This window comes from Amphiura filiformis, chromosome 7 (genome assembly GCF_039555335.1).
Source record: "Amphiura filiformis chromosome 7, Afil_fr2py, whole genome shotgun sequence".
Taxonomy (NCBI): Eukaryota; Metazoa; Echinodermata; class Ophiuroidea; order Amphilepidida; family Amphiuridae; genus Amphiura; species Amphiura filiformis.
Window position 1 is genome coordinate 63,816,019 of NC_092634.1, and position 18,841 is coordinate 63,834,859.

The window sequence follows — 18,841 nt, forward strand, 5'->3', positions numbered from 1 at the left end:
TGTATTACTAAACGCCTTTTGAGAGAGACGGTAATTAGCTTACTCCCTAACCATTACCACTGACAAGAGATATTCTTGATAGACTTGTTGTTGTTGTTTTAAGAAGTATATTTTCAAGAATCATCAACAAAGATGACAACGAAATTACCACCACCACTACATATAACTACCACCACCACCACCCCCACCACGACCACAAATAAAACAACAATAAATACAATAAGTCGTTTATCAAAGCTAGAGTTTACCCTCGCTATATTGTAACATTTCCATAAGAAATATAATTCGCTATTTAATACCAGCACATATATCGTCAATGCGAGCCAGTCCTTCGAACGTGAGTCGGGTCTCTTCTTGTCATGACTGTCCGCACGCCATGTATGTACTTTGTTATGAGCATCGTGTACGCGGTCGTTTGATATTTCCATCGTAATAATAAACCGCCTTGTCAGACGATTTACCAAAATTTTGACAAAACTATAGCACCTTAAGGGGGTACTACACCCATTGCATTTTTTTTGCATTTTTTTGCATTTTGTGAAGAAATGAGAAAAAGAAATTGGACAAAGTGGTATGCAAAATGAAGGGGCAAATCTTCTCGTTCAATTGGTGGCATCAGTATCAATGAAGCCTACATGCTTCTAATGATATAAGCCAAAAGGTGGTACCTCACTGATGTTTTAAATTCACTTCATTTTGGAAAGCTTACTATCAACTGAGTTCGTTAAAATTTTGGATATGTGATGTTAACTCATTAGGGAAATAATGTTGATATGTAAAATGGGAATAAGCGGTCCCTGATTTCTTTTATGACTTCATGAACTTGGTGCTCCACAACTATCAAAAAACGAACCGGTTAAAATGCTTCAATTTTCAATGTTGAGCTATATTTTGTATTTTGAACTTGCGACACTATTTCACTGAAACTTAATTAAGCCATAGGTAACAGGTTACCACAACCACACTACAGCAATGTTGAAAAAGATTGTATTTTTGTCACCCATACCACCATATTAGGTAGTTTTCCGTAAGCTTCATTTTTGTGATTTTGGTAACTATTTTATATTTATTTGCCCAATTCATCTCAACTAGGCAATCTAAATTGTACTCACCATTTACATCCCAAGGTATTTTAGTATATCCACCTCACATATTTCCATTATATATCCAGTAACAGACAAAATATCAAAATTAATGCCTCATTATGACATGTATGATATCACAGACTACCACATGTTGATGCCTGAATTTGACCTGAACCAATTGACCTATAACCTGACCTTTGATGACCTTATAGCCTTTTTTAATCTCTTTTCCTAACACTACATTATAGAAGATAAATACATGGTGTAGTATTGAATTGTCTATGTGGAAGAGATTAGGCCTATTTAATTTATTCAGTGTTATAATCAGTGAGTACATTTCTATAGATGGTATATCAAAGGATTTAATGTATTCTATTCATGCCCCCTACTTGAACATGTTGAAAAGAATAAATTATATGGTTTGTTATGAAACACGCATCTGAGTTACCAGGATACATGTAAACAAAAAATATATAGGGCTAAAATGACTTACTATACAATGGTTTAAAAGCACCTTTTTTTATTATTATTTTATTTTTTTCTTTACTTCACATGATCCGTGCATATATCGCCTAGCTATAAATGAAAAAATATTTTGTTAGACCAATCAAACCAATACATGGGTGTAGTACGCCCTTAAGTCTTGATTTTGCATGCTATGTTAGTTTACCAAAGTACATTACAATCGTGTAAAAACCAGTATTTTGAAAAATATTTAGGGCGACCTCCTCAGGAAATGTTACAATATAGCTTTAATTACATTTTATGTGTCTAAAAACGTTGCCCTGTAATAGTTCGATCAACACACATTGTTCATATAATTTCTTTGTTTTCATGTAAAAATAAAATGATATTAATCAGCATCATTATTCATACTTATCACAATATGTTAACTTCTCTTACAGACAACATTGTCGTCTGCTGACGTATACGATCACCGATGAAACCCGAAATGACCATGAGCTTTGAATGAAAAATACAACTGATTTTATATTGTGTGTATGTTATATTCACCTCGATATCTTCAGAAAGCAGTCTCTATTATTACGATATTTCATCAAATTCAAATATTATTCAATTTTTGAATAAATTGTGTAAACAAAATCATGAACAATCTAGTGAGCAACATGTAAAGAGGAGCAACAACACTGTTTAATGCATACATTGTTGGTTCAGAATTCAAAAGAGCATTTGATGACGTGTGGGACTCAATGCCTTCAAATTTTCGCCATGCAAGTGTTCACTCGGACAATTTGAGAAACACATCAAGACGCGGTTATAATTGTTTCTTCAAATGTATTTTATTCATTTCTTGTTCGTTATTAAGTTGGACTATGTTTTGTAACATTCTGTAAACTTCGGTAAAAAGACGCCTCATATAAATGTTAACATGTATGTATGCATGCAGTATAGGAAGACCGCCCGCTGTCTCCAGATATACTAGCGACATGGCAGCTTCTAGAGGTCTCTTATCAATTCAAATTCAGAAATATAGTGTACATGACTGACACTTAGGAGGGATCGGCTTATATTTATCTGTTATTCGTCACTATACGGTAATCATGACGATCTGATATAATACCACCATTTTGGTAACCTCCAAAAGCCTTTGCGAATTTCGACGAGAAAAAAATCATCATAAGGTGCGCATAACGATGTGGGAGGTAGGTCTTGTTGCCCATGAGGTTAAAAAAAAGTGCGGATGCGCTATGGCGCAATTAGCGCGATCGTACACAAAAGGGTGTATACGCGTAAGCGCTGACAAGTTGAGCGCTCCGTGTACGTACTCTCAGATGAGCGAGGTCGCCAGGTTCAAACACTCCACACCGGTGTCAGCCGCATTCAAACACGTTTAGACGGCTCACGCACCGGACTCTCCAATCTGGAGTTCAATAATCCAAGGCATCGACGTATAACTTAGATTGTTAAACTCCAGATTGAGGGAGCGCACCACCATTAAACGCGCCCATTGAAATACACGGTAAAAGGCCTACATTTGGATCTCGTTTTGGCACTTGAATTACGTATTTCAACTAGCTTGGTATCAGATTAAAGCTGATCATGTGTAGAATATTATTCTTTTAACGGAATATATTGCTAACCACCGACTTTTTCTGTTATTTTGCCGCAAAGAAATATTGTGCAAATTTAACCCTAAAAACTCACTCAATTTTGGAAACCGGACGTTGTTCAAATTCGCGCCAGAACTTCAACTCTGAAATAAAAATTGGGACTTTTCTCCGAATTCTTCATGTATATACTTGTCGGAAGCAAATAGGCTGAAAACGGGCAAAATTTGACTATACGTTTAGAAAAAAAAAATAAAGCCGAAACAAGCTCAAATAAGCGGTGGACTATTTTAACCGAATTTCACTGTTACATAAATCGTGGAGTGATTTGGTGGTGCGCCCTCTTGAGCGTTATGAGCGTGGTTGAATTTGGCTGAAGCCGCTATTTTGTTCACATTTGGCGATATCGCCCATCTTACCATTGCTTACGCACAAACTTTATTTTAGTGCACGCTCGCACTATTTGCGCTTTTTTTTTAGTTCGCTAACGCACCTCTTACTTGACATCGACCCACATGATTACCTTCCGCGGCATGACGTAGACGTACTTTGCAAAGAATTCTTGGAATTATCTACCCGCAAAGGCTTATGGCATTTACCGAAAATGTGAATTGATAGAGAAAAAAGAAATACTTCACAAGATTATAATTAAGACTGCGTGATGTATATTTGAACATGTCGTTAATTATTCGATGAATGAGTTGAAATAAAATTACTCATTCTAGGATTTCTTGCAACTTAATACTAAAGGCTTTAATTTGTGGCGTATGCGTAGTTCAAATGGACATGTACATAATTCACTTTAATATGTGACGAGAATCGTTTCAATTAATTTTAAGTGTGTTATGTGTTCTTGATTGTAACACATGAAGTGTATTATTAAATGGATGTTAGATATTATGCAAGCATATCGTTATTTGACCTGTTTTTAATTTTCAGTACAATTTGCGTTCTGTATAACATAATTTTATTATGCAGAGAGTAAGTTAGTACTCACTTTGGAGTGCAATTATTATTAGTTTCTCAATTCGCTGTCGTAGTGCACGTTACAATATGACCGTTGCTAGGCCAACTGGATCACGTTTTCTTTGTTACGAACCACTGATCGAAATGATCACAACACAAAGCCTATGGCATATCAAAATTCGGAACAGGTGTATGAGAACAGGCTTGGAGCAGTAACCAATGGTTACTAACGTGCACTAGGACAGCGAATTGTACCATCTTTGATAAGGGGTGCCTTCTAAACCCATCCGCCGGTCGGGCGCCGTCGCTCCGGCAGAAGTGGTGGTGTGGTTTCTATTGTTTGGAACAATATAACGCGGTCAAGTGATTGTGTCTCCGTTTGAGTGACAGAAAGTTTGAGTTTGTCCTCAACCAACGAATAGACCCTATCGAATATTATGTCACTCATCCTCGTTTCAATCTAATTGTGTCCATCAAGAGGCTTTCTCAGGTCAATTCGCATTATAATACAATAAAACAGGTGATAGGTATGAATGGTTGTGGAATAAAACTAGAGACCTGTCCCACTGACACTTAGAACTGTCCATCAACATGGTTGGCATTTCAATTGTTATACCGTTCCGGTTGGTTTATTAGATGGGTTCTATAAGGTATTTCTGACAGAGGAGATCAAAACTACCAGTTATGGCACCATGGGGAAAGATATGGGGGGGTGTAGTATTAGTATGGTTTTATCTTACTATTTAGTTAGACTTCTTAGGACTCAAAAGACACACTTAACAGATCTTGTTAAAAATTTTTTTATTGTGGTACAATTTTAAGCAATACATAAAAAGTGTATAATACAACAATAGTTAGAATAACAATAGACAATTTATTTACCTTTTCTTTGCTTTTGGTAAAAAGTGCTCAAATTGTTTGCCACTCTCGTTTATGCATGCTTAATTGAGAGTATCTTTAATTTCGAGCATCCTTATGGAAATAAACCGTTCAAAATAATTAATTATTTGATTGATTCATTCATTCATTCATTCATTCATTCATTCATTCATTCATTCATTCATTCATTCATTCATTCCGTAAGAGTTTGTGTAATTCCAGTGGTTTAATGTTTGGACATAACACAGTGAGAAAAAGAATTCACTGGATCATATTTTTGCCGGATTCTTAAAAATCATCCAGCATTACGAAACTTAAAAAGACAATATGTCTATTAATGTATTTCAATTATTTATTAAAACCTCTTCAAGTTTAATGAACAAACTCAGTCTGTTTTCCAGCTTAGCACACGGGCCAAACAAATATACACCCAAAAACAATTTTTGCCGATATTTAAAAATCATTCAACATTATGAAACTTAAAGCCATAATGTGTGATTTGCTTCACAACGACGCCCTCAATTTTACTCGGATTTTTACTTTTTGCATAATTAATGCCCTGTGGTGTACTAAAATACCACGTAAAAAGACTAAGCCTGAAGTGCTTTAATAACAGTAAAATTTAACTTTTTATATTAAAACCGGGTCGACCCGGTTTTATTCAGAGTTCATCGATCGACTTCTTGCTAACATCTCCCGTGAATGGCAGCTTATGTGTACACACGTTGAGCACGATGCTCCATGCAGTATTACATGTTACGATCGCCGAGCGTAGTACACGCATTGTAGGCGCTGGAATGAAATCGCAATTTTCATCGTTATACCTCATTTTTTGGCTCGAAATTAAAAGGGGATAATGTGATCAGTGAAAACAAACATTTAAATAGGAATCTATTCTTTACGCAAATCACACATTATTGCTTTAACAATACGTCTACTAACATATTTACATCAATCGATCTATCAAAACCTCTTCTGCTTGAGGAACAAACTCAGCATGTTTTCCAGTTAACACACGGGCCATTCAATAGCTATATATAGCTTATATGAATTAATAACATGCAAACACATATTATTATCAGACAATAATTATACAATAAGGTTTAAGTAAAATTAAAACTAGACCAGCTGTAAAGAAGGCTGGATATAAGACTGATATACCAAATATAAGTATACTATGCACTCATAGAAATGACTTGTTCGTCTTGTTGGCGCAATTCAAAAGGAGTAAGTTTGGACAACTCAAAAACAGTATAAAAGTTGCCAAAACAAAATTCATTTTAGTTATCCGAACTTAAAAAATGCTGAAAAAAGCTCAAAAAGTTCCGTCAACTAATCAACTTTGTTGGCATTACTTAAAAAGTTCATGTAAGTCGTTGCGTCAACTTTTTAAGTAACGCCAACTTCTGAATTCAAGTTCAGGGAACTTAGAAAAATAAACAAGGTTCAAAGAACCAATTAGTTGAGTTATTGTAACTCAACATGTAAGTTGGTGTAACTCGTTCATATTAAGTTACTGGTACTTATTGTTTTGAGTTATTCCAATTTGGTACTTTGTTACTTAATTGGATCATTTTCTGCACAATTAGCAGTATTCAAATATTTATTTTTGTAATCAGTGCAAAATTTTGTATACTGTAGCACACCTCTAGAAAATTATGCTAACCTAGTTTCATTTTAGGTGCAAATGAGTGCGACCAACATAATGATATCGAGTCAGCGTTACGCAAAATTGTACGCGTTAAAATTACTCGGAAAGTTGACGCAACGACTTACATCAACTTACTGAATAATGCCAACGAACACTTTCTATGAGTGTACAGAATATTACACCCAGTGAAGTAAGCACCTATTTGCATATTATCGCCGCATATTGACGAATCCTAATTGACAAAAATATACCAACCCTTTTGTATTATGACGACTACATAGGGCGACCTTTATCGACTTTGTATTCTGGTGAGTGGAATTCAATAACGACTTTTTGGTATACCATCAGATTAATATTCCAAAACGGTTATTGTATTAGAGCAAGAGAAGAAATAGTTTGATATTTTCCCTAGTTCCAGAGTTGGAGGGGGACCCCAATACGAAAGTGACTTACCTGTGCCTACCGGAGTATGACACTAGGGGTCTATCGGTGTCGAAAGCATTCAACTGCACTCACCAAGTTATTTTCCCCAGATAATTTCAAAACCAAAAACATCTGGTTCCTTCCTCAGTGGGTTATGGCGTTTGAGATGATGAGATCAGTGTTACCAGAGATCACACACCATTACCCACTGAGGAAGGATCTAGTTGGTTCTGAAATTATCTGGAAAAATAACCTGGTGAGTACATTTGAATATTTTAACCCTTCTTCTTTTTTGATTGTTACTTGCACAACTGTATAATATTTTTCAATATTTAATACCAGAGAAATTTAATATATTTTACACATTGATAGTGAATTTTGTCTATTTTTGGGCGAATCTTAGGGCTTTAAAGGGCGTTACCAGAATTTTGTCTCAAAATTTGAAAGCTTCACTAGCAAAGGAGGAAGTTTTTAATTTTGTCAAACAAAGTACGCATCTACTGAAGATGAGAAATGCCCCATCAAATTCACTGACAGAATCGACAACAAGATTTCATTCCATGATATATTTAAGACTGAATGTGGCAATTTCATTGATTCGATACAGTTTGTACTATTGCTAATTCGTCTTGTTTCAGCTGACAAATATTATATAAATTTGAGTTGTTTTATATCAGGCATGTATCCGATTTCCTCATACACATGGATACAGATTTAATTTGTCTTTTAAATGTAAATATTGTAAATGTAACTTCAAACCACTAGAGGTAATGTACTAGTGTTATGGTGTCAAATCCCTTCTATTGTAAGCCCTATAACACATAGTGGCGTAGAGTGATTTTTCCAAACTTTCCGTTTCACATAGTAACGTATAAGTTTAGAACTAGCTATATCACATAATAGTTATCCCTTTGTAACTATCAATGATACAGTTTAATAATTTGAACTTTAAACTTTAATTTCAAATGGAATCGGACCACTGCGAGATAACAGTGGAGGAGTATCGACTCCGTTATACACGTATCTTTCAAACACGTAGTACGCCAATATTATGTTGCGACCGACGATATGAAGTGAGCTTTTTAAGATTAGTCGTGTATCTGAATGCCTCATATAAGTTGTCACTGTATTACCCGATTTCATTTGATCTTAATAACAATTTTGTATTCTTCAAGCCAATAGGCATTATGGCTATTGGTGTTAGCTGCTGTGCTAAGAATTTACCTGCTGTAATAAACCCTAAAATAATAATGTATATTGGATTATGCTTTGTATCATTCAAATATCTAAGTCAAGTGAAATCATATCAAAATATATGTTCACTTTGCTTTTGTTTGCTTCAGAACAGTCCTTATCTTTGCCTCTCCCTCTTGTGCCAGCATACAATCACGTAAAGCAAGTTTTGTCAGATTAGGCATGTATCTGATTGCCTCACAAAACTTGTCAACAGATTCGCCTATTTCATTTCCCTCAAATATCAATGTTTCGATCTTTAAACCTCTAGGTGATAGACTTGGTTGATTAGTTAGCATACTGGTTGTATCACCTTGATGTGCTGACATTTTACCTGCTGCAACAAACCCATCAAACAACACGGCACATTGGGATGGATTGAGCTTCGCATTCCCCAAGTCAAGTGTTTTCAGACGAGTCATATGGTTATATGCTTGAGCAAGTTTACCCACAGAATCACCTAAGTTGTTCCATTTTAGGTGTAAGTCTTCTAGTGCTAACCCACCTTCGTGTGACTTTCCTGCTGTATTCAACCCATCAAACAATACAGCGCAGTGCGACGGTTTCATTTTCCCCATCAAATGAAGTGATTTCAAACGAGTCAAGTATACGTATGCTTGTGCAAATTTACCCATAGAATCACCTACCGTATAATCATTCCAAGATGTTAGGTTCAAGAATTCTAGTGCCAACCCACATTCGCGAGCCTTGCCTGCTGCTATTAACCCATCAAACAACAAAACCCACTGAGATGGAGTCATATCCGTAAACTTCAAATCAAGTGATTTCAAGTAGGTCAGGTACATGAATGCTTCAGCAAGTTTACCCACTGAATCACCTACCGTATTCCTTGATATGTCCAGGACTTCTAGGGGTAGCTCACTTTTGTCTCGTGTGCGGCCTACCTCAATGAAACCATCAAAGAGAATCTCACAATGCTGAGGTTCCAAATGGGTACGTTCTAACTTGAGAGATTTTAAGTGTGGCATATACCTATACGCACATACAAAGTTTCGTATTGCATGATCTAATCTTTTCCCATATAAATCTAGCTCTTCAAGCTGTATATTATAATCAATATTAGAGTATAACTCTGCATTACAAGCACTCGTGGGCTTACATTTGCATCTCTGCATATTCTGTAATGCTTCAGCAAACTCATCAAACCATTCCCTGCATTTATCATCTGGTTGTTTAGCCACTGCCTTACATAACTTGCACACATCATTAAATTCGAAACCTCTAACGTGTATTGTTTTTAATGGTATACAAGTTTTGGAAGATATCGATTGTTCACATTCACACCAATGAATTTGGCTCAGATTTTGTGAATCCACGACAACCATTCCACTTAGTGTAATTTTAGTGAGAGGGCCTTCAATGTGTAGGTGTTTTAGTGCTGGATATGTAATGTTTCTAGGGAGCTCACCACGTATATCTACGCGTTTTAGCTCTAGTTTAGCAAGACATGGCAAGGAAGATGAAAATAAACCAAATGACTTGGCATCATAGCAAACACCATGGAGACATAATTCTACAAGTGAGTTTAGAGTACACTGTCGTTCAATAAGGTGGTTAAGAAATGATGTTATCTCAAGAAAGGTATTCCCGAAATGGGTCAAGTGTACAGCAGATAATTTAGACACACAGCAAAGAAAATTTTCACTCTGTTCCTGAAAAGATGGAGACCAACATTCAATCTCAAAAATATCATATATTAGTACTCTAATATCACCCAAACAGGTATAGTGTGTTTTTGCAACAGCATATAGTGATTAAATACTTCATCAAACTCTGATGATGACCGTGGAAATTGATTTGGCATTATGAATGGAAACCTTGGGCGATACTTTTTCCTTTTGTGAATAACAACAGTATCATACAAAGGTTTCATCAACACGTGAAGATTGAAACATCTTCCTGTATGTGTATTCAATTCAGCCTCATAAAGCAGAAAAAGGGGCATTTGTTGGCACTCATTTTCATCAATACTAGGGATACGACCGTCACTATCTCTCATCATCTTATCATGCTCGCACATAATTTGTACAACATGGGGTAGAATGACCTCAGCAACCTGTACACTCCCCACATGCAAACCGTAACAAGTATTCCATTTCAAATACATTACTGTGGTTTATCTGTCCTAAATACACCTTGAGTTTCTCCCTGTCTCTATCGACCAATTTTGCCAAGTATGAAGCAGCGCACATTTCTTGAAATGATTTATGTAAAAAGTAACACTGTATGTAACTCTAGTTCCAGACCTTTTTCTTTCTTTGATCACTACTCCCAGTGTACAAGCATTTTCAAGATGGTCTTTCTCAAATTCATTTGCTTTAAATACTAATCTATCCTCAAATAGTCCTATTATAGCTATTTCGCCAATATGGGACAGGACATTATCCATCCATTCATGAATGATTGATTCATCAAGGTCATCTTCAGTAGTTTTTGCATATTTATGTTTTGCTAGGTGCATTAACACATCTTTGTAGAGTGCTGTTACACTGATAGGTAGTTCTCCCATTGTTGTCCAAATCAAACACAACATTGATAGAATGATGGGAATAACTGAGAGTGCTCCAAGGGACCCTGACCACCTAATACGGCGCAGAAAGGCCTTAGCAGTATCATCATTATCCTCCTTCTCATCATCATTATCACCAACAGCAGCATCACCAACAGCAGTACCATCATAATTTTTTTTCACATTCGTCGTCACCATAGTCAACGTTATTATCTTTTGTCCTAAATCGCAGGAACTTCGAAACATACTTTTCTTGAGCTCCCAAGAGAAACCTTTTATTTCAACTTGAAGATATGCGCCATACTTTTGACCAAATTTGCCGACTAGATTGGGCCGAGTGGTTACAATTACACTCGCTCCAGCCAACCATTTGCTACATAATACATTTCTAATATCTTTACATCGATCAAAATGGATGGTGGCCTCGTCGTATCCATCAAACAAAATGGCCACCGAACTAGCATTGGACTGGAGAAGTTCTTCAAGACTCTGCCTACAAACTTTCGGTAATAACTGCTCTTGAATGACACCAATCAGATCTGTATCGGTATCAATCTCATTTACTGTGATAACAAACACTAAGTCAAACTTAGACATGGACGAGTCTTGTTTGTTACACGCCCAATCATATGCTAGTTTGGATATTGTGGTTGATTTCCCAGCCCCTGGTTTTCCCTTTACTAAGATACGTTTTACCAATTCTTTATCTTGACTGTTTTCTTTATTTCTTTGAATACATACAAGATCACCGTACGAGTTAAGTTTTTCACATATGACTCCAGAAGGTTTCTTATCTTCTTCGATGATTTCCAGGTCCACAAAGATGTCTTCCATCTTGGCAAACTCTTCTGGCATACCAGGTAGCAGCGGTAGCTTGCCTCTTGTTTCACGGTATTTTTCCATTAACTGCTTTTTAATCGTTTCTAAGCTGAAAACGGAACCTTAAAACAAAGAATGTAAAGAAAAGAAAGAATAGAAAATGTTAGAATAATGAGATAGTTAATACTTGCAGATACTACATGTATATATTAACAGGAGAATAATTACATGATCTGAACTTGGGTATGGTAAATGATTTACACTACCATCGACGATGTGCTTCTATTGTTAGGTACCTGGTGAAAAACAGACCAGAAATAATCGATATCTTTTTGAACTATGGTTAGTATGTTAGTCGCTTCCGAGCGACTATAGTATATCCGAGCGACTAACTTTGAGCCGTTTATCTTACACATACGGCGAGCCAATATAAATGTATTATATATTTATTGTAATGGTTTATTCATTTCCCAAAAGACAAAATGAAAAAAGCTAATGTATTATCTTATTCTTCCAATATGTCCTCAGGTAGAACGGAGCATATGGAAAGGTTTCAATACAACAACGATTCTCTTATAAACCATCATGCACCTGAGCACACATTTTTGTCCAAGAGCTTCCAAGCAGAGAACAAGTGTTCCCTTCATCCAATCAGAATTTATTTTATATCAAACGAAAGCTAACACTTCCCCTAAAAACACTTTTTGGTCACTAGGTCAACAGATAACGCAGTTCAATGTTATAGCAAGGCCAATGTGGTAAATCTGTTGAAAACTACCTATCCAAGCACATTTTTTGACCAAAATGTAGGTTTTAAAAGTCAAAACCTCAAGTGTTCCTTACAATATTTGTCAAATTTTATGTCATTAAATGAAACAGCACACTTATATTGTCCATACACTAGCGTCACTAGAATGAGCAATGGCCAATTCTCTTTAAATTGAAAATCTTGTGCAAAAAGTTACTATTTTCGCCTGTTTTGTCATACGCTTGTAAATTCAATGAACTATGACTTTGCTAAAAGAGCGCTTACAAATTGATATGCCGATGACCTCGCCAATTAATGAGCCCGTAAATTGTTCACTTGGCGATGCACATCGTCTACGCCAGGTAAAGAATTATTTTGTATAGCCATCAAAGCACATGTCTTTATAAACTGCCCACCGGCCACCGAGAGTAGCTTCTATTACAATATAAGCTTATACTTGTACTCCGCGCTCGGTGAGCGATTGGTCATGTTGGTTAAAACCAATCATTGGCTAAAACCAATCCCTTAGGCTGCGTTCACATAGAAGTATACTATTCGGGTATACGGTGCACGTTTTGCAGGTGTACGCGTATAGCTTAAATCGAGCAAGGTAATTTCATAGTACCGGGTCACATAAGAGGGCACTATTCGAAAAGGCCGTATACCTGCGTATAGTAGTATAGTGGGAATAAGTGGGAATCGTGCGTGTTCGATTTTAGTGCAACGTATACCGTCCTAATTTTAAAACTAAACCATATGTGGGTAAATTCATTTTTTTTTAAATAGATGCACTATCTAATTCTGCACATTATGACACCTCATTGAATGCAATGTGACCTCAAGAAGTAAACTTACAAGCATTTGATTAGACGAAGAAAATTGGTAAACTGACCTATCATGCCTAGACTCGCTAATCGCTATACGAAATACGCTCATTCGATCAGGATGAGTTCACATAGTATACTCCTATATTAACTCAGCCTGATCGAATGAGCGTATTTCGTATAGCGAATACCGTATACCGTATACTTCTATGTGAACTCAGTCTAATAGAGTAGCGATGCAGCTATGAATATAATACAGGTTAAACCTATTAGCTCCTATTGTCACTGTATTGTTGAAGGTCGAGCGGAGGTGGGGTCTTTCAATGGTCTGTAAACTCAGGGACAATAAGATCATATTGAGATGAATTTATGTTATTCCTAGTATTGTGTTGGCAACGTCAAATAGGGTAATGAGCATGCGCAGATCGTAAAAACGTGTCATGGAAACGCTGTGGTATCTCACATCGTTTAGGTGATGTGCATAGCCTAAGTCGCTCGGCCTATCTCGATCAAAATCGCCATGCGTAGCTGTTGAAGAACTAGTGGATTCGCACTACAAGAAGATATAGGGATGATGATGCTGTGCGATGAAGTCACACAATATGTATTATCAACTTTTCCAAGACACACTTATTTTGTGTACCTTGAAAGTAAGCTACTGACTTGATAATTGCAGACAAGTAGAACGAACGTACACTTTAACCTGTATTAAATTTAAATTTTAAAAATGATATTAAAATTTCGATATAATTTATGATGTATAATTTAGTACATTTTCGATTTTTACCGTCATGACGGAAAAATCTGGCAAAATCGGTTACAGTCTTATTAAACGTTTCCAGTATATAATAATACTTATGCTTGAGACAATGTAGCCCACCTATACGTGCAAAATTTATTAGGTGACGAAATGAACGTTTTTGTAACACGCAATTTCACTTCCGGTAGTTTGATTTCTACACTTCCCGCAATAGATTGATTCAAAGCCAATTAACACGTTTATGCACTGGGGTGCATTTTGAAAATCATAGTTGCCAGTTTTGAAACCAGGACATGCAGACGCATTATACACGATGTCGGGTGAGTAGGTGAGTATGCCTTTTTTGGGGAAAAAGAAAAAAAACATCCAGCGAAAACAAATTATCTATATTCCACACGGAACAAGAATCAAGGGTCTAAAAACGAAGATGAAACCCATGGCCTTGGCTTGGGGTCGTACCCACGCTTGCTTCACTGGTGCATTGTGGATAATGGAGATTGGTTATCCTAAGTCCAGCGCAGCATGCCACTCTGTCAACTTGCTTATTGGCGTGACATATTTTTATACATTGTGATTGTGAATGAGTGCGTTGTGTGTGAGGTGTGAGTCGCAAGCTAAAATAAATGACACTTGCAGCCAGTAAAATGTGACAAAATACGGTTACAGTTGTCTATTATTCTATTATTACAATATTTCTCACCAAGGTGGGTGAAACATTACTACAATATATCACTCATTCATTATTGGGTGAGTCACGTACTTTTTGAAGAAGGAAAAGAGAAATATTTGGCCTCTTTTAACATCAGCATTCTTTGTTGTTAGAAAATGACCAAAATGCTTACTTTTTCACCCACTGAGCTGCCATTTTTCTGTATTTGTCGCTTTATTTATTGTTATGATGGTCATTAATGAAATTCTCAATATTTTATGATTTAGGATACATTTATTCATAGCCAAACTAAGCAAAAATTGCATTGCTCAATTCATAGCTAGCATGTAGAAGAATTCAAATATCACTTTTGTAGGTCCTGTGGTTATTGAGTTATGTTAAGTGATAATCAAATCAATACAGAATTGTTCCCATCCCAACCCAAAATGAAACCATTCCACTCGAGAGCCATATTCATATTCCATTGTTATCAGAATAATAATGCATACTGTAAAAATTCGATTAACGAGTTGCTCGGACACGAACGAATACATTTGGATTTTTCATTCTTTTAATTTACAAATATCTGTGTTACAAATATTCTAAGTATGTTTGTAAAAACTCATTTTATTGTAATGAATATTAATGGTAAAACGAGGAGGATTCAGACTTGGTACCTACTTGTATCCTTCCCTTTATCTCTGACAACTTGAAACACCATAGTCTGTGCTTGGTAATTGTCTCCTGTTAGGATCTTCTGGTCTCCTTTGACAATCGTCTGTTGTTCTATCACGCTGACGTTTTCACCATGAATAGATGCTGGCATGAGTGTTGTAGAAGAGGGTCCGTTTCCTGCTACTTGATCTGTAGTCACTAGAGGAAATAAAAGATGAAAGCATTATTCGTCGTGAATGTTAGATAATGCAGATTAGTAGATTACTATAAGCATAACAAACGCGATAAACTGTGATCCCCCGCAGCGTGAATAGACCTTTTCCCTTCTTCCCATCATGCACTACTCCATGGGGTATGACGTAGTACATCCCAGGAGTACATCAACATCATAGATCGTGTGCAACGGATGGTCTTTGCAATTCTTTTGTCGTCCATACTGATTCCATATGTGGATAATCATAGAGCGATGTAGAACATCTACGTAAGATATAAGTGTTTACGTATTTTTTAACATTTCTGAAACACCGACGCGCCGATTCATCACTGCGTGTGCTGTCATTAGTTTTACATCGTCAGGTCTATAAAACGTATACAAATTTTGGTTTCAGTAACAGAAAACTTTTTTCCTGACGACCCCATGTCAATAAAGCCTACAAAGGTGTTTTTGCCTCCGAAAGATATTGGTCATAGGCGCCATTATTCGTGATTCTTTTTTTTCCCGATGAAGGCACCAGCCAATATGTCCGTATTCTATCAATGCAATAAACTGAACTCCGGGGAGATGATGCATTTTGCGACACTCGAAAGGCGGAAGGCGTTGGAAGTACTCGAATAGTGCATGGTGGTAAGCAGGGGGAAAGGACTGTAGTGACCAATGTCAATTCGGCCTTGCACTGCAAAAATATTGTAACATCGCACTCTGTCGTACTCGGATAGTAAGGGATCAGAGGATGATTTAAGGAAGCCCCATCATGCACTGTAAAAGTGTTATCACTAGAGTTTCAACTGCCACTTTACTTTTCAAATCCCATTGAATTCTGTGCAAAAGATGTTGTTTTAGAATTGTGTGTGTGTCATTATTACTTGGTCAATTTCAGAACAAAAGTGATGTATGCAAAAGGATAATTCACACCTTCTGTAGATAATATAAAATGAAATCGACCAACATTTTGAATGTGTTTTATTTTAAATATATCAGTCCAAATTCAAAGTTAACCATGCACGTCTATGCAATGGGCAAGCAGTGGTGTCATGTTCACTCACACAGCTGTGCTAACTGCAAGTTGACCCCAGTGGAGTGATGGGTAGTGCTTAAATCATCCTCTGGTAAGGGATATGAACACGGCAGTATGTTTTACCGCAATATATATCAGTTAATACGCATCTTCATGGATATTATTCAAAGCATATAATAGTGTTAATCCCTGTTCAATACGGTGCAATTTTTGGAGTATTTTTAATTGGTCAGATATCACGAATGGTGGGTAATTAATTAATTCATCAATTCACCTTCATGTCTTTCTCGTTCTTGCAATTCCTGCATCAGGTTGTCATTCGAGTTGCTTGCCATTTTGGTGTTGCAAATGCTGTATCTTCCTGTCGGCCTCTATAACAATAAGCAAATTAAAGCGACGTGCACCAAATTAGTTATTAAAGTTATTAGTATCTATACCTTGTGAATAGCTACTTGGGCTGCAGTAATGGAGAGAGGGGATAATATTTTAATGATTTACAGTAGCCTATGGTCAACCAACTATGACCTTTTTTACCCTGCTCCTTACTAGGTTAACACCGTAGATATGCAAAATTATTCTTTTTCTGATTCCATTTAGCTAAACACACAATTTGCCACCATTTTCCCCCAAATCAAAGCAATTTGAAATTTTACCCTATACAACCAAAATGTGCAATTTTTGACCAAAAATGAGGTTTTTGTATAATCACTTGGTAACGATAGGTCGTAGATAGCACAAACTATACATTTTTGAAATCCTTATGATCAGACGAATAATTTGATGTATCATTCAACATATAGAATTGCAGATTCATACGTAGTGGTAATAAAATGAAAGTAATTTAAATTAAACTTCAACACTACTTGTTTATTTTGCTTACCGGGAGCGCTTTTGAGGTTTTACCGGAAATTGCACGACTAAAAGTATCAGAGTTCATTGAGCATGCGCACAAGACTGAACATGACGTGGTAAAAGATCACCAAACTCGGACGTTTCGCAAGCTAAAGAGTGAGAAGGAAAACGCCGATAATTCGGAGAAGGAAAGATTAGCATCTGGAAATAAGGACATGTGACGGATCCTTCGGATAAAGAGGAGGAGGTATCGCACATCAAGTCAGCGCTCTGTAGTTGCGGATACAGAGACTGGACCTTCCTACGTGCCCGTGAAAAGAAAGATAAATCCAACTCGCAGGAAACTGTGTCCGAGTCCACGAGTAGCGCCTTCACTGTCACCTTGCCTTACATTGGAGGGACCTCTGAACGACTATGTAGATCGTTCAATACAGCAGGTGCTCCATTTGCTTTTAAACCTCATCAAACATTACGTCAGACCTTAGTTTCACCAAAAGACAAGGTCGACAAGTTAAAACAGTCGAGAACAGTCTACAAAATTGCATGTTCAGATTGTCACGCCATCGGAGAGTCAACAAAACAATCCCTTAGAACTAGGATTGGCCAACATCGCAGGCCTAGCTCTAACGAAGCCCAGAACTCGGCTGTTTTCATCCACAACAATTCACGGGACATACCTTTAATATGGAAGACGCCATCATTCTGGAGAAGGAGGAACGCTGGATTGAAAGGGGTGTGCGCGAAGCCGTCTGGGAGAGAGTCGAAAGCTGAACAGAACAGGAGGACTACGCTTTCAACTCTTGCATGCGTGGGACCAGGCACTGAAAGGAATTGATCGCCGTCTCTCACGTGACCAATCGACCTAATTCAATCACCCGATGATGTCCGATGGTTTCGGAAGAAACGTCGTGTTAACGAAACGTAAGTTCCAGTATTTGATTTATTTCTGTACTCTAGATAGCAAGAAGCTTTCCAAAGGTTCATGAGTCGTGTCGGCTCTTTTGATATGGCACGACTGCCCGCACGCCATGTAGTACTGAATATGCACATCGTGCGAATGAGTGACTCGCTTTGGCGACATATGCGCTGGTATTAAATAGCGATTTTCTTTGGATTGCCTCGTCTGTTTGGGCCCAAGTAAAAGAGGACATATCTGACAGTGAAAACTAACATTTTATACCAAACAAAAATGTAAGAAATGTTATAATATGGCTACCACACGTGTTCGTTATGCGTATAAACGCCGGGCGTAAACGTAAGCCTTCGAATATATATGAGTATCCGCTGTTCACCGTGTTTGCAATAATATTGATAATATGGAGCAAATTATAAGAATGATCTTTTAGCAGCTTTATGTAGTTGACATATTATATGGTCTACAGATAAAGCTAGCTAGATATAGAGTACTATCATGATTATTACCTTATAAATGTCTCTTTTCTG

At 36.9% G+C, this 18,841-nt stretch overlaps 1 protein-coding gene across 2 annotated transcripts in view; it reads left to right on the top strand.

Moving 5' to 3' along the window:
• Positions 1-18,841, top strand: part of LOC140157459 (uncharacterized) — a 40,662-nt gene that overhangs the window by 21,473 nt on the left and 348 nt on the right. Inside the window, exon 13 of one of the 2 annotated variants that reach the window (XM_072180661.1) lies at positions 1,991-4,062. The exons of the other annotated variant lie outside the window; for it this stretch is intronic. The gene's annotated coding sequence lies outside the window, so the exon portion shown is untranslated. Of the gene's footprint in view, positions 1-1,990; positions 4,063-18,841 lie in introns of those variants that run through there. 2 annotated transcript variants of the gene reach the window in all.